Genomic DNA, 16540 nt, shown 5'->3' with positions numbered 1-16540 from the left:
ATTTTTTTGATAGAAGTAGTCTCAGCTGAGCTTTGCTTTTTTCAGCATGGATGTCCAGAATTCTCTTTAAGCCAGACACAGCAACAAAACTGCCGCTGAGGTCTTTTGTTTTCCCCTCCTCTCAAAGATGAAACATGCAGCACTTCTTTCTCTCTCTCTCTCTCTCTCTCCCTCTCTCCCTCCCTCCCACCCTTTCCCCTCCCTCTCTCGCTCCTCTCTCTCCCCTCACACCTAATTTAGTTTTTAAAACAAAATAATTTTAAGGGAAAAAAATTAAAGGAGCTGCAAAATGTGTGTCAGGGTAACGTATATTCATTGATTCAACCTTTTGTTTTTGATCTGGAGTTTGTGATGTCCCTTCTGAAAGTGGATCTCATGATCTCTGCAGTTCTCATTTCCTGGTCATTCTGAACCTACTGTACCAGAAAGCTGAAGATCAAAGGGCAGGTTTTTTTGTTTGTTTGTTTGTTTTGTTTTGTTTTGTTTTATGTATAAACAGGAGTTGCTGAAGTGGACTCCAAGGAAACACAGTGACCACACAGCAGTAATTGAAGCTCTCCAAGCCATGAAAGTGGTCTATTCCAACATAAACGAGGCCAAGAGGCAGATTGAGAAGTTAGAAGTTTTAGAGGAATGGCAGTCTCACATTGAAGGCTGGGAGGTACATTCACTCTACTCAACAAGGAAGCTTAAAATAGTTTTGTTATGTCTTGTGCTGCATGTAGAACTGTTGACATTGGATGGAGCCATAAATGGTCATTTTCCCAGGTAATGCCAGAAGGCTATAACCATTTCTGCAAAGTGCTGTCATTATTTTTAAATATCTTTAGAATGGCAAGTTAATTGACTTAACGTCAACCTGAAAGCTTTGTCATAGAGCCTTCTAATATTGTGTGGATTATAAGCTTTGGTATTTCATTGTTTGTGCATCTCGATTATCCTTTTCCCTGCCTTCCTTTGGTGAATAAGTACATAGCCTGAAACCTGGAGAGAGTAAAGAAGGGGAGTAACACCCCGTATGTGTTCTATGATACTGTTAATTTTCAGATTCTAAATTAGGTGTGATGATGAATTTCATTTTAAGGTCACTTAATCTCTTAAATTGCATTTCATTGCAATTATTTCATCATTTCTAAATGAAGAAACTGTCTATGATGTAATTTTTAAGGTCCATTCAAGATGAAAAGTCTTATGGATTTATGAATCATTAAAGAAAGATTTTTTTAAACGATAAAGCAAACAAAGAGTGATATTCAGACTCTGTTATATGTTTTCATCCATGGTAACTTTGAATCCCTGTTACTTCATGGGGCTAGAGCCCTATGTTATTTTTTTTTTTTTTAAATTTTTTATTTTTATAAACATATATTTTTATCCCCAGGGGTACAGGTCTGTGAATCACCAGGTTTACACACTTCACAGCACTCACCAAATCACATACCCTCCCCAATGTCCATAATCCCACCCCCTTCTCCCAAACCCCCTCCCCCCGGCAACCCTCAGTTTGTTTTGTGAGATTAAGAGTCACTTATGGTTTGTCTCCCTCCCAATCCCATCTTGTTTCATTTATTCTTCTTCTACCCACTTAAGCCTCCATGTTGCATCACCACTTCCTCATATCAGGGAGATCATATGATAGTTGCCCTATGTTATTTTAGTGCTATATAAAGCATAAACTAAAATTTTGTCTTTAAATTGACTTAATTGAGATGAGATGAGCTTTCAACTGGGATCATTTATTTTTATAAAGTAAAGCAATTAAGACATTTTTTAGAGGTATAGAGAAGATTTAAAATGTTTCCAACCAAATAATGTATCACACAAATTTGAGTGGATTGCTTTTTATCTTTAGGACCTTATAATTGACTGATTTGTTTTGAATCTTCAATATGTTGGTTTCCATTTAGATCTAAAATTATATCCACTCAGATTTGCAAAGAAACCTCAAACCTTGAGCTCTGGATTCCCCAGTTTATCCACTCTTCACCATGAAACTTTTCAAATCCAGCTGGGATCGAAGCTTTCTCTTTGTCTATATTCTTTCATTTCAAGTGTCCAGGGTGACCTCGCATATCAGTATGAATGCTACTTATTTCAGTCAGTTAAAAGGGTTGTGTGTTTTGCAGTTGATTCATGATGATAATTCCTTTCCTGGGGAGCGATTGTCCTGCTGGGTTGAGAAAAATGGACTGAAGTTTGCTTTTGTTGTTCTGTTGTCACTCGAGCATTGGAAGAAAAACTGAACATGCTTTAAATTGCAGGGTTTCTCATTGATATCTGCCAGGCCTTTTCCCAAAACAAAACCTCACAGATTCTCGGTACTCTAGGACAGTGGAATCTTTCATAATTTTGTTCCTCCTCATGTATATTTTTAAAAAAATTGTATCTACTGCAGAATTAAGAGATTCTTTAAAAAGTTGATATTTTTTGCTATGGGCATGCCAGTTACTCAAAGGAAGAATGTGTGTGGATCATGTTCCATTACTTACAGCCCCTAACAGGGGGTGCCTCAATCTCACCAGCTCTTTGTGTTTACAACTAACAGTTGAAGCACAAGAGGAGAATGCAGCATTAGGACAGAGGAAACTGGCTATAGGAAATCAGATAGGAACTATAGTTCCAGCAGATACAGAGGAGATCATATGAGCGTCGGGTCCCAAAAAAGGGCAGCAAGGCAGATTCTATTTGAGTAGGATTTGAATATAATTGCATAAGACACAGCCAGGCCACTTTGGGGGGTTTTGGGACATGGAGGGAACGCAGCTTGGAGGAAGGCCCAGCTAACTGGTTGGCAGCTTTTGATGAGAACATGATCCCTCATCTCAGTCCACCAGCTTGGAGAGAGCGGGGAAAGCTCTTATAATATTCATACCTGGTCTGTTCCTGGAAGCTTTGGAGAAACTGCTGATAGGACTCTGATTTGTCCAGGAGAGAGAGGTAGTCTTACAGGATGAATGCAGGCCCTGGGAGGGAAGGGGGATAGTTACAGAACTTTCTTTGAATTGCTAACAAAGATTACTACTCAGCTTGCAGACAGCTTTGTGTATGTTTAGAGTGGCTCTGGTGGGTTTAGGTCATGGCCAAGGACATGGCCAAGGGCAGATGTCAGGTGGCATGCTGGCCAAGAATGGAGAGTTCCTTCAAAAGCCTTTGAGGTGAGAAGTCTTGAGCTAATAAGGTTGGGAAACAACTCCCTGTCTAGTTCTTTCCCCAAGCTCCTGCAGACCCTTGAGGACCACCTGAGGGATGACACCCTTGCTCCAGTAACTAAAATTTCTTGAATGGGATCTGAATCTGATACACCATGAATTAGCATTACTTTCACCTTAGGTGGATTATTTATTTTAAGTAAGTCACTTAATTATCTAGTCTTATTTTTCCATTAATCATATGAAGGTTTTTTTTATAGTAAAATCTGTCAGGTATCTTGCCTGTCTATTATTTTGTGCTATAAATTATCATTACATTCCTTTATGTTGAATTTAGGTAAACAAGTGATTGAAATCTATGGTCCCAAATTAGATGACATAGAGCTGAAGCCTGATTTTCAAGGAGACTTCATCTCTAGTCTGAAATCTAACCCTTACTCTGGGGATGATGCATCAGACCTCTCCCACATACTGTGTGGGTTATTACAGGAGTCAAACGAAATAAGTGGAGGTGCTTTGCATACTGTAAAATCCTATGCAAATGAGAAGTATTTTAAAGCTCTGGTTCAATGGTAGGATTTTACCCTTGAGAAATTCCTATTTGTCTAATGCATGCTCCTGACTACTGAAGGTGTTCTATCTCTTCAGTTAAGGTTAGATAGCTCCAAGTCACAGAAACTAAAAGAAGAATTAATTTAAAAAGATGTGGGGTGGCTCACAGAATCAGTAGAAAAGCTACACTCTTAAGGGTGTCTAGGCCGCCAAAGCTGGTAGGTAGGTTCATCAGTGCCCTGACTAAAATAAATAGACTCTAATAATTTTTTCTACCATTCTATTACATCACTCAAGATTCAAGATCAAAATCTAAGATTCCTGTAGTCTTTCCTAGGGGAGGACAGAGGTCCTTGTTGGCCAGTATGCCACCTTCCTTTTGAGGAAAGGCTGATCTTCCAGTGTATGCAATCCTGGTGAGTCCTTAAGAGTTTGCTGAGGTATTATAATCCCTATTACACAGATTTAAAAAATAAGGGCAATATACTTTACCCCAAATGCTTACAGCTAATGGATGGCAGAGTTTAAACCTATATTCCTTGTCATTGTATAATATTGTATCTACTCAGAAAAAAATTTAGTTTATTCTTTAGATTAAGTTGATTGCTTGCCATTTAGAAGTAAATTGACTATAGAAATTAGGTTTTTGTCATCATTTATATAGTGACTGTCATTACAGAAGATCTGTAGTTTAATTGCTCATATTTGAAGTTCTGCCTTTTATTATTATAATTTATCATATCTCAGTTTTATGTCTTATCCAACATTCAGAGCATTGCACAGGATATTCTACCAAAGGTAATTGTAGGATAATAATCAGTGTGCTCAGAAAGGAAGTTCATTAGTTGTTTAATCAGAGTCACTGATTCATTTCATAGAACAGGACCAGCCGCCATCTTGGTTTGCTCTTTGGCTGATTGATAGTATCGTAATGGTAACTCTAATCTTTGGAGTCCTAATGAACTCTATCAATATGGGAGTATCAAAAAGCATTATATCACTTGGTAAATTCAGCTTTATATCCGTGATAGCCTTATCATGGATATAAATCTCTCAAATAGATCTCTCAAATCTGCAAACAATCATATTAAAAGATAATAGGGAGAATTATTAATATATGAAGGTGCTGGAAAAAATAAGATGAAAATAGTTACTGCATTTTACGAAATAGAAACAGAATAGAAATTTGACACCTCTTAGTCTTCTACGTGGAGAAATGTAATGGCACAAAAGCATTTTAACATCCATTTCCTGCTTTCCATAAGATTAAGTTTGTGTCTGACAGTATATTGTCTTCAAGTCATGTTCTCTTACTTTATGAGTGTGAGTTTAACAGAGGTTGTGATGGGAATTTTTTTTTCCTTTCTACAAGGCGATTTGTAGTTACAAATTTGTCTACTGCCTTAAGACAGAATTGATTTATAGATGGCCCTTTTTACTTAAGGATAGGTGGTTTGGGAAGAAGGCTACTGAAAGTCAATCTATGTGGAAAGGGAGCAGAATTTCCTAACTGGGAGGGGGGAAGCTTGTTTGGGACTTTATTTCTATAAAATGAACATTTATGTTATTAGTTTTATCTAATATATGACAGAATCTAGGTTAAAACATCAGTCAATAAATTGAATCTCAAAAAGAGTGAACCAAATGCTGAATCTTGCTGGGGGGCATACATTTTATGACATTATGTGATAAAATGATGTGATATTCTTCATTTCATGTTTAACTTTTCTAGTAGTTTTAAAAGATTTTTTGAGAGAGAATATTCAAATGCTTCATTCATTTTCTCGAGACACTCCTTTGATATTGAAACCATTCTCTTATGAGACGCCCACCTAGTTGTCATTCTTGTCAATTTTCTTTTCTTCCATAGTGAGTGGTTCCAGCTCTTGTTAGATCTTCATCTGTCAGTGCTTTGTATATGATTGGGGGAAGTTTCAGGGCCTCCTGTCATCCTTCTTCTTTGTCAAGATTATGTCTTCTCTCTGCAGTCTGCCTTTTTCTGATATTGACATTCAACATTTAGTTGACAAGATGAATGGGGTAGACTCTGGTGTTAAGCAGGGAGCGCTCACAATGGGGTCAGATAATTAGTGACTAGTTTCCTATTATAGTGATTTTTTGCATCCTCATAGCTGCAAAGAATCAGTAATGAACCCTTACATAACATAGTAAGAGAACTTAACATAAAAAGATTTAACCTTTCAAATAATCCAGATGCGGTTTAGCAATATTATTTTCTTTTTTTTTTTTTTTTTTTTTTTTTTTTATAAATACAAGGCATTATTCTTATTCACTGGTAATAATGGTAATAAGACTCAAAACCAAAAGTGAAACCTGGTTCTTGGGGACACTGAGGATGCAGGAGACACAGGTAGGAACTTTTTTTTTTTTTTTTTTTTCTGATTGACAAAAGGACATTTTATTGAGCGCTGATTGGGTGCCCGGAGCAGGGCTGGGGATGACAGGCGTGAGCATTGGCAAAAGCCCCCCAGGCCTGTCGGGTTCATCTCAATGCCTCAGTTGGGAGAGCCCTGGCACCCTCTCTTTAGTCTCGGTCCCTCTGCAGGTTCACCTGTCCTCATCATACCCCTGAGGCATCCCAGCCCTGAGCTGTCCTTTTCCTGGCTTGCATCAGCCTTGAGACCTTAGAGTTCCTTGTGAAATCCATCTGTCCTCCAGCATTGATCTGCACGAGATCTCCCCCAGGTAACTCTCCCTAGTGTCTTCATGCAGGGATTCTGTCTGTCCAGCTTGGTCCTTCTGTCTTTTTTTTTTTTAATTTTTTATTTTTTATAAACATATATTTTTATCCCCAGGGGTACAGGTCTGTGAATCACCAGGTTTACACACTTCACAGCACTCACCAAAGCACATACCCTCCCCAATGTTCATAATCCCACCCCCTTCTCCCAAACCCCCTCCCCCCAGCAACCCTCAGTTTGTTTTGTGAGATTAAGAGTCACTTATGGTTTGTCTCCCTCCCAATCCCACCTTGTTTCATTGTTTGGTGAGTGCTGTGAAGTGTGTAAACCTGGTGATTCACAGACCTGTACCCCTGGGGATAAAAATATATGTTTATATAAAAAAATTTAAAAAAAAAAAAAAAAAAAAGAAAAGAACTTAGGAAGGTTGAAAGTAAAAAAAAAAAAAAAAAAAAAAAAAGAAATGAAATCTTGCCATTTGCGACAACATGGATGGAACTAGAGCGTATCATGCTTAGCGAAATAAGTCAAGCAGAGAAAGACAACTATCATATGATTTCCCTGATATGAGGAAGTGGTGATGCAACATGGGGGCTTAAGTGGGTAGAAGAAGCAATATTATTTTCATTGGGTCTTTTTCAGAGATGGGGCTTTGTTCTATTGTTACAGTGTTTCATAAATCATTTTAATGTTTGAAGACACACTGGAAATTAGAAAAGGAGCCATAACATAAATACACACGCCCCTGACTTTCTTTTCTTTGTGTTGTCATTTTCTGAAAGCATACTTTGGCACCTAACTAGTGTTCACCTATGGAAATGCATCATATTCCACATTACATTACATTACATTACATTCCGTAATGGCACTTTGAATTTACTAGTCTTTCATGTATGCTGACTATATAATTCACACCTGGTTATACCTCAAATTATAGAATCAAAATTATTATTCAGCTTCTTAACAAATTAGATTCTGAATTGTCACCATTTTCTGGCTGGACCTTGACCATGAGACACCCACAGTGGGGAGGGGAGCCATTGGTGAAGAGTTTTGCTAACATGGACTGCCTCTGGGTCCTGGCTTTAGTGACTGAAGTCATGGTTTGCTTCACCATTTCAGACTGATCTTTTCACCCTATCAGAAAGTGATATTGAAATGGTGTACTTTGTAAGTCTGACAAAGAAAATCCCTAAAGAATGATTGAAACCCAAAACCACAACATGGAACAAACTATATAGCTAATGATAAACAAATAATCATATACACACAGCTATCTCTGATAGTGTTAATTCATGCCAGCTCTCATTTTGTTGATACTCTGTTACTGCAGTGATCACACTGCATTTAATTCTCTGCTTTCATATCTGTTTCTTCCACTAGTATCAGGAACAGGGGTCATGTCCCAAGCCTTTGCACATGCTGGGACCAAGTTGAAGGAGGAGAGATGACATAGGTTTCCACAGACTAGACTAGAAAGAGAAGCTTTTGGAAGGAGAGGCACTGGATGAGTAGATTCCCACCCAGGGTGCAGTTATTAATGGATGGTTACTTTTCCCCTTGAACTGCTACTCAGCCTTCCTTTCCTGATTTAATAAAAGCGGTCAGGATTAGAACCATCCATGGAACTTCCTTGCTGGGGCTTTGCTGTTTTGAGTTCTATATATATAATTCATCACAGGTGTGATTTTACATGAAAAGTATTGCTTCTTAAAGGGAAATGAATGTTAAAAAGGATAAATCATCTAGATGAAAAAAGTACATTATTTTGGTTATTTATTGTTTAAGGGATTGCTGAGACAGCAAAACTCTGAATCATATGGGTAAACACACTATTTAAAAATATCTGTGTTGGGGCACCTGGGTGGCTCAGTGGGTTAAAGCCTCTGCCTTTGGCTCGGGTCATGATCCCAGGGTCCTGGGATGGAGCCCCACATCGGGCTCTCTGCTCAGCAGGGAGCCTGCTTCTTCCTCTCTCTCTCTCTCTCTGTCTGCTTCTCTGCCTACTTGTGATCCCCCATCTGTCAAATAAGTAAATAAAATCTTAAAAAAAATTCTGTATTGGAGCATCTGGGTGGCTCAGTTGGTTAAAGCGTCTGCCTTCGGCTCAGGTCATGGTCTCAGGGTCCTGGGATCGAGCCCCGCATCGGGCTCTCTGCTCAGCAGGGAGCCTTCTTCCCCTCTCTCTCTCTGCTTGCCTCTCTGCCAGCTTGTGATCTCTCTCTCTCTCTGTGTCAAATAAATAAGTAAAATCTTTAAAAAAAAATCTGTATTGGATATGTACATATACACATTACATTATGGGTAATGGCTTTAGGATAGTTCAAAATTAATGATTTATACAAGCCTTCTTATTTTTTTTAAAATAATTCTTTTATACTTTGTCTCTCAAATGTTGGTTTATGACTCTTATGATATATTACTGTACTCTTAAAATAGCTTATTTTCATGGGCAATATTTTTTTCACAGCCATATGAAATTCCATCTTTGTAAAAGTATTTCTATAGGTTTTCTTTTTCCCCCATAGTTTAATAATCTGCTGCCATCAATATCTACTTGGTGACCCATGAAAGAATGTACAAAACTGATCTAACCAAACATCTTTCCCGTTCTTTTATCTTCCTTCCTCCTGTCCCCCCTCCATCTTTCTTCCCATCTTCCTTCCTTCTTTCCTTCCTTCCTTCCTTCCTCCCTTCCTCCTTTTCTCCCTCCCTCCCGTCTCCCTCTCTCCTTCTTGCTTCCTAAAACTTCACAAACAGAGAAACCAACTTGCTAGAGATTTATACCAGGAAGAAAGGTTTAACACATTGTTTGGCATGTTATAGAAATGTTAAAACCCTGACTTTAGCATTCATCTAGAGAAAAGTGTTTATCACACGATTGTTCAGTGACTAAATATGGAATTGTCAAAGAACAGATTTCTAGATTTAAAAATTAGCATCAATTTTCAAAATGAAGATAAAACACTAACCAAGTTATGTAACATTATTTAGGTGTAAGTGAATATTCACCAGTGATGAAATATACCAGAGGTGACCATGTGGTATATTTGCAACCGTGGTAACACGATCAATGCCTATCTGCCCTCGGACTAGGAAGCAGTCAGGACTAGCTCAGGCAGAGACCTGTGCTCACCTCTGTCTCCCTGTCAGCAGGGTTGCCATATGATGCACTTGAGCACCTGGATTCAGGTACTTAAACCCTCCAAGGCAATGTTACTTAGAGTGTTCCACATGCATCAGCATTTACTGGAATGACCTGGGACCTACCCCAGCTTTACTCCATTTCAGTCTCGGAAGGTAGGACCAGGGAATCTGGGAATTTCAAGAAGCGTGTGTGTCTCCCAAACTCTAAACTTTGAGAACCATTGCCCTAGAGACATTGCTCTCTTCTGATGATCTGCCTGGCTGGTTTTACTGCTTCCACATTTTTTATATTCTAGTTCACTTGCCTGACGTTGTCATTTTGATAGGCTTTAGTGCTCCTGAATCTTATCTAGTAATCTGATGTTCATTGCCATATTTATTTCAATTTCTTCTGTGAATTTTGTAGCTTGACTTCTTTATTTCTAACCCCAAACTCTTCCTGGGATTTCTAGGTAAATGAAAAAAAATGCATGTAATTTCAAAATATCATAAATTTCATTTACTTTAAAGATAAAGTTGTGAGGTTTTTGTTTTGTTTTCTTTTCTCTTAGCTACAGAGAAAGGTAGATTTATCATGTAGCGAGGGGAAAATAACCACAACATTATTTAAAAAGAGATGCTTATTGTCTACTTGTACATGGGATGGATTTTAAGTGAGAGGCATATCATGACTATACCGAAGACTGTATATACACTTGGTCAAATTTTTAATATTTCTAGCATTGTACAACTCTTTAGCTAAAAGATTCTTAATGATTTCGAGTTGCCATTGTCCTAGTAATAATGTACAGATTCAATCATGGTAAATCAAGAGCACAATGGTTCTTCTTTACCATTTACGACTTATACACATGGTATAAAGAGAAATGCTATAGGCCATTCATTTAGAAGGAGTATTTTTAGACAAATGTGTATGTTTGTCTTTGTAAAGATTCCTTTAAATGCATAAGCAATCTTTGTATAGATTCCTTTAAGTGCATAAGCAATCCTCTGGGAATTATTTAATGGACATTTCATGTGATAATAGTAGATTACTATTATCTATTACTATTACTATTCTACTCTGGTAGAAGGTGGTAAAGGTACCTACTGTACTGATTCTTAAAACTTGCTATTAAATATTAAAGACAAATCACTACAGTGATAGAAATGTCTCAGTAGGATTTAGTCAAATATAATATGAGTGATGTTATGTTTATATTGTGAGATATACTTTAAAACATAACAAGATTGTTGGACTTGATGTCATTACCCCACAAAATTTCATTAATAGATTATTAAACAGATGCCTTGGGCTGTTTTTGAAAAGAAGTGTTTTACCTCACAGAGGTCAATTAATATTATTCTGATTTTTGATCAGGACCTAGGAGCTAATGGGAACTTATGGTAATAACTTAAACATAATCTAGTTTTTAAAGATTTTTTAAAAATTTTATTTATTTGAAAGAGAGAGAGAGAGAGCACAAGTGGAGGGACAGGGAGAGAGAGAAGCAGGCTCCCTGCTAAGCAGGCAACTTGACACAGGGCTCCATTCTAGGACCTTGGGATCATAACCTGAGCTGAAAACAGACAGTTAACCAACTGAGCCACCCAGGTGCCCCCAAACATAATATATTTGTATATTAGTAAGGGGTTTGAGAGTTTGCTATGATACCAATCTAGATTAAATCAAAAGTCTAACTATTAAAGCATACAATAGAGGAAAATGATCTAGAGGCATTGTTGACTAATGGAGCACTTTGAATTAGTTATAAGGTGGGATTGCCATAGATGTGTTAATACAATCTTATAGAATCAAGATATATATTGTAGGGTTCTGGAGAAATACTGATATCACTACATGATTTATTCACCAGCTTGCATCTGAGTGGTAGTGTTCATTTGTAGAGATGTTCTGTATGAAGGGAAACCCTCACAAACTGGAGAAGGTTCAGAAGAGATCTTCAGGGATCTTGCAGATCTTTCCATAGTTTGGCTATTGTGGACATTACTGCTAAAGACATTTGGGTGCATGTACCCCTTCAGATTACTACATTTGTATCGTTAGGGTAAATACCCAGTAGTGAGAGTGCTGAGTCTTAGGGTAGCTCTATTTTAAACTTTTTGAGGAACCTCTATACTGTTTTCCAGAGTGGCTGCACCAGCTTGCGTTCCCACCAACAGTGTAGGAGGGTTCACCTTTCTCTGCATCCTCTCCAACATCTATTGTTTCCTGACTTGTTAATTTTAGCCATTCTCATTGGTATGGGGTGGTATCTTACTGTGTTTTTGTTTTTAATTAAATTAATTTATTTATTTTCAGAAAAACAGTATTCATTATTTTTTCACCACACCCAGTGCTCCATGCAATCCATGCCCTCTATAATACCCACCACCTGGTACCCCAACCTCCCACCCCCCCGCTACTTCAAACCCCTCAGATTGCTCTCATGATTCACCTGCCCTTCCAATTTACCCCAACTCCCTTCTCCTTTCTAACACCCCTTGTCCTCCATGCTATTTGTTATGCTCCACAAATAAGTGAAACCATATTATAATTGACTCTCTGCTTGACTTATTTCACTCAGCATAATCTCTTCCAGCCCCGTCCATGTTGCTACAAAAGTTGGGTGTTCTTCCTTTCTGATGGGGGCATAATACTCCATAGTGTATATGGCCCATATCTTCCTTATCCATTCGTCAGTTGAAGGCATCTTGGTTCTTTCCACAGTTTGGCGACCATGGCCATTGCTGCTATAAACATTGGGGTAGAGATGGCTCTTCTTTTCATGACATCTGTATCTTTGGGGTAAAAACCCAGGAGTGCAATGGCAGGGTCATAGGGAAGTTCTATTTTTAATTTCCTGAGGAATTTCCACACTGTTCTCCAAAGTGGCTGCACCAACTTGCATTCTCACCAACAGTGGAAGAGGGTTTCCCTTTCTCCACATCCTCTCCAACACATGTTGTTTCCTGTTTTGTTAATTTTGGCCATTCTAACTGGTGTAAGGTGATATCTCAATGTGATTTTAATTTGAATCTCCCTGAGGGCTAGTGATGATGAACATTTTTTCATGTGTCTGATAGCCATTTGTATGTCTTGATTGGAGAAGTGTCTGCTCATATCTTCTGCCCATTTTTTGATATGTTTGCCTGTTTCGTGTGTGTTGAGTTTGAGGAGTTCTTTATAGATCCTGGGTATAAACCTTTTGTCTGTACTGTCATTTGCAAATATCTTCTCCCATTCTGTGGGTTGCTTCTTTGTTTTTTTTTTGACTGTTTTTTTTGCTGTGCAGAAGCTTTTGATTTTGATGAAGTCCCAAAAGTTCATCTTTGATTTTGTTTCCTTGAAAGAAGTTGCTGTGGCTGATATCGAAGAGATTACTGCCTATGTTCTCCTCTAGGGTTCTGATGGATTCCTGTCTCACGTTGAGGTCTTTTATCCATTTTGAGTTTAACTTTGTGTACGGTGTAAGAGAATGGTCGAGTTTCATTCTTCTACATAGAGCTGCCCAGTTTTCCCATCACCATTTATTGAAGATACTGTCTTTTTTCCACTGTATATTTTTTCCTGTTTTGTCGAAGATTATTTGACCATAGAGTTGAGGGTCCATATCTGGGCTCTCTACTCTGTTCCACTGGTCTATGTGTCTGTTTTTATGCCAGTACCATGCTGTCATGGTGATCACAGCTTTGTAATAAAGCTTGAAATCAGGTAACGTGATGCCCCCAGTTTTATTTTTGTTTTTCAACATTTCTTTAGCGATTCGGGGTCTCTTCTGATTCCATACAAATTTCTGGATTATTTGCTCCAGCTCTTTGAAGAATACTGGTGGAATTTTGATCGGAATAGCATTAAAAGTATAGATTGCTCTAGGAGGTATAGACATTTTAACAATGTTTATTCTTCCAATCCAAGAGCATGGAAACTGGTTATTTTCAGGGTTTGTTCTCTGGCGGTTTTTATGTTCACTTTTTTTTCTCTCACCTTGACCACCTTTGATGGTTTTTGTAGTTTTAGAGGAAAAAAAACCGCACCCTGACCTCCCTCTCAGAGAGAAGCCTCAGTCTGGGTGCAGAGCCGAAATAAGTTCCCCCTTGACCGCTGCCAGAGCAGGTTCCAAGTTGCAGACCCTGGGGATGCAGGATCAAGGAACTGTTAACTGTTTTCAATGAGTTAGCTCTAAACCTCTACCGTTGTCACGAGCGATGAACGACGTGAACCAGTCATTGCACATCCTAAGCCTTGCATCTTGGGATGGGGGTCCTCTCTCTCCCTCCTCCCCGGTTCGTTTGGGGTGCATCCTTGTGATAGGTGTGGCGGGAGAGCGCATGGGACTTTACATTGTGAATTGCACCAATGGCACGCTTTGTTATGTGATTTCCATCCTGTATACATGGTGAGTAGTTTGAAAGAGTTCTGGGGGTCTTTCGCCCATGTTTTATTTTTTCCTTTTGCTGACTGGATTGCTTGCTTATATTTGGGGGTGAACCTTTGAATTTCTACACTTCAGACGGGAAGTCCTTCAATCACGTATATAATTGTGATAATAATTCTGATCATGTTTCACTATCCTTGGTTTAGATATGATCTCTCCCTTTTCATTCATAATTTTATGAATTTGGGCGTTCTCTCTTTTTTTTTGGATTAGTGTGGCCAATGGTTTATTGATCTTATTGATTCTTTCAAAAACCAGCTTCTAGTTTCATTGATACATTATACTGTATCTCTGGTTTCTACCTCACATCTCAGCTCTAATCTTGATGATTTCCCTTCTTATGTGTGGAGTTGGTTTGATTTTTCGTTGATTCTCCAGTTCTTTAGGATGTAGAGACAGCTGGTGTGTTCTGGATTTTTCATTTTTTTTTTTTTTGAGGGATGCTTGGATGGCTATGTATTTCCCCATTAGGACCGCCTTTGCTGTATCGCATAGGTTTTGGATCAAAGTGTCTTCATTCTAATTGGTTTCCATGAATTGTTTCAGTTCTTCTTTGATCTCCTGGTTGATCCAAGCATTCTTAAGCAAGGTGGTCTGTAGCTTCCAGGTGTTTGAGTTCCTTCTGAACTTTTCCTTGTGATGGAACTCCAGTTTCAAAGCATTGAGATCTGAGAATATAAAGGGAATAATCTCAGTCTGTTGGTATTGGTTGAGTCCTAACTTGTGACCCACTATGTGGTCTATTCTAGAGAAGGTTCCATGTGAACTTGAGAAGAATGAGTGTTCTGTTGTTTTAGGGTAGAATGTTCTGTATATATCTATGAGGTCCATCTGGTCCAATGTGTCATTCTTGCTCTTGCATACTGTAGCTATAGATGTTGAAATGGGATAGAAGGATTCTTTTAGTTTTATTCTTTAGTTTCATTTGTGCTCCTTTTTCTAGGTTCTGAAACTGAGAGCTTATTGTTTTGAGACTCGTTTTGTTTTTAGACAGGGAAAGAGGAGAGAGAGAGAGAAAGAGAGAGGCCGGGAAGGATTGCAGAGAGAGAGAGAGAGATTATTAAGCAGACTCCATGCACAGCACTGGTACAAAGCAGGTTCAGTCTCACAGCCCCGTGGCTGATCATGACCCGAGTCAAAATCAATAGTGGGACTAAGTGACTGAGCCACCCAGATGCTCCTCCTCCTTTCTTATGTATGCCCTGAGGGCTATACATTTTGCTCTCCATTGATTCAACTGTGTCCCACAAATTTTATTATGCTGTGTTTTCATTTTCGTTCAGTTCCATGCGTTGAGATTTTATCTTTTCCCTTTGATAATCCTGAATGTTCATTTGTAAGTGTTTGGGTATTTGTTATCTTTCTCCCGTTGATGTCTGGTATGGTTTTTATATTTTTTTTTAATTTTTGACCTTTTAATTCCAAGGGTTGTATTTGTTTCGGGTCTACAATATAGTGATTCACCTCCCCTACCCTATATGATGTGGGCACCTGTTGCCAGGCCCTGATTGGCATTGGAGACTCAGGTGCACCTCCCCCACCCCTAGTCCCTTCAGCTCCTGTTGCCAGGCACTGGTTTGTGTTGGAGACGGAACCCTCCTAGGGGTTCCAAGCAGTTACTAGCGGTCCAGAGGACACTGGTGATCGCAGACAAAGCCACAAGGCTCTTCGGAGCCAGCTGTTGGCCATCCAAATGTCTCCCCACACAGTTCTGGAGCCGCTGTGGGCTGTCCTGGAGCAGCTGTGGGCTGCTGGGTTGGTGATGGACGAACGTTTGCCACATGTGCCACGAGTCTCTGGGTTTGGCTGGGAGATGCTGGTGGGCACTGCAGCGGTGATGTTCCTAGTAAGGAGTGGACTCAGCTTCCAAAGAAGAAAGGGGCCTTGTGCCCAGAAGGCAGTCTCTCGAAAAGGCATGGAGAACACCGAAGCGGACGCACAAGCCTGTGGAGCCGTGGCATCCTCTGAGCAGACGGCCCGTCCTCTCCCATTACAGATTCTTGCTCTGGCTGCCCTGAATGAAGGTGCCGCATATTTTTCCGTGGACAACGCTACGCAATTGCTGAAGGGGGTTCGGGAAAGGCTGTGGAAGAGCCCTGAGCAGCTGACTAATGAAAGTCCCATCTGTGGAGCAGCCCAGGGAGATGGAGAACCCCCTGTGAGGAAAATACCAGAAGGCATCAAGGACAGCCCTGATCTGCAGGGAAGTGCAGACCCGCTGGTTCCGGACATTGGCAGCTGTGGACAGACAGCGCAGGAAGAGGCAGGGGAGGCAGGCAGGCCAGAACTTGGTGAGGGAGGAGTGCGGCGGCAGGCCAGGGCTGAGGGCCAGAGCCAAGGCCACACCCTCAGCCAGATCCTCCTGAAGATGATGCATCTGCTAGAGCCTCTTAGACATCATCTGGAAGGTCGGGGCTCAAGCAGGCAGGTGCGGCCTGGCTCCTCCTCCACGGACCATGGGCCCTCAGGCGGGAGCCCCGGGAGCAAAGGAAAGCCTTCCCGGGCACTGAAGAAGGCACGTCCACGGAACGAAGAGCTCACAGGGAACAAAGCAATCCACCATGCTGAGCAA

The sequence above is a fragment of the Mustela putorius genome, unplaced genomic scaffold (assembly GCF_011764305.1).
Source record: "Mustela putorius furo isolate JIRA1106 unplaced genomic scaffold, ASM1176430v1.1 tig00000585_pilon_pilon_pilon, whole genome shotgun sequence".
Lineage (NCBI taxonomy): Eukaryota > Metazoa > Chordata > Mammalia > Carnivora > Mustelidae > Mustela > Mustela putorius.
The sequence above is the reverse complement of the archived record's forward strand: the minus strand, read 5'-3'. Positions refer to the sequence as shown.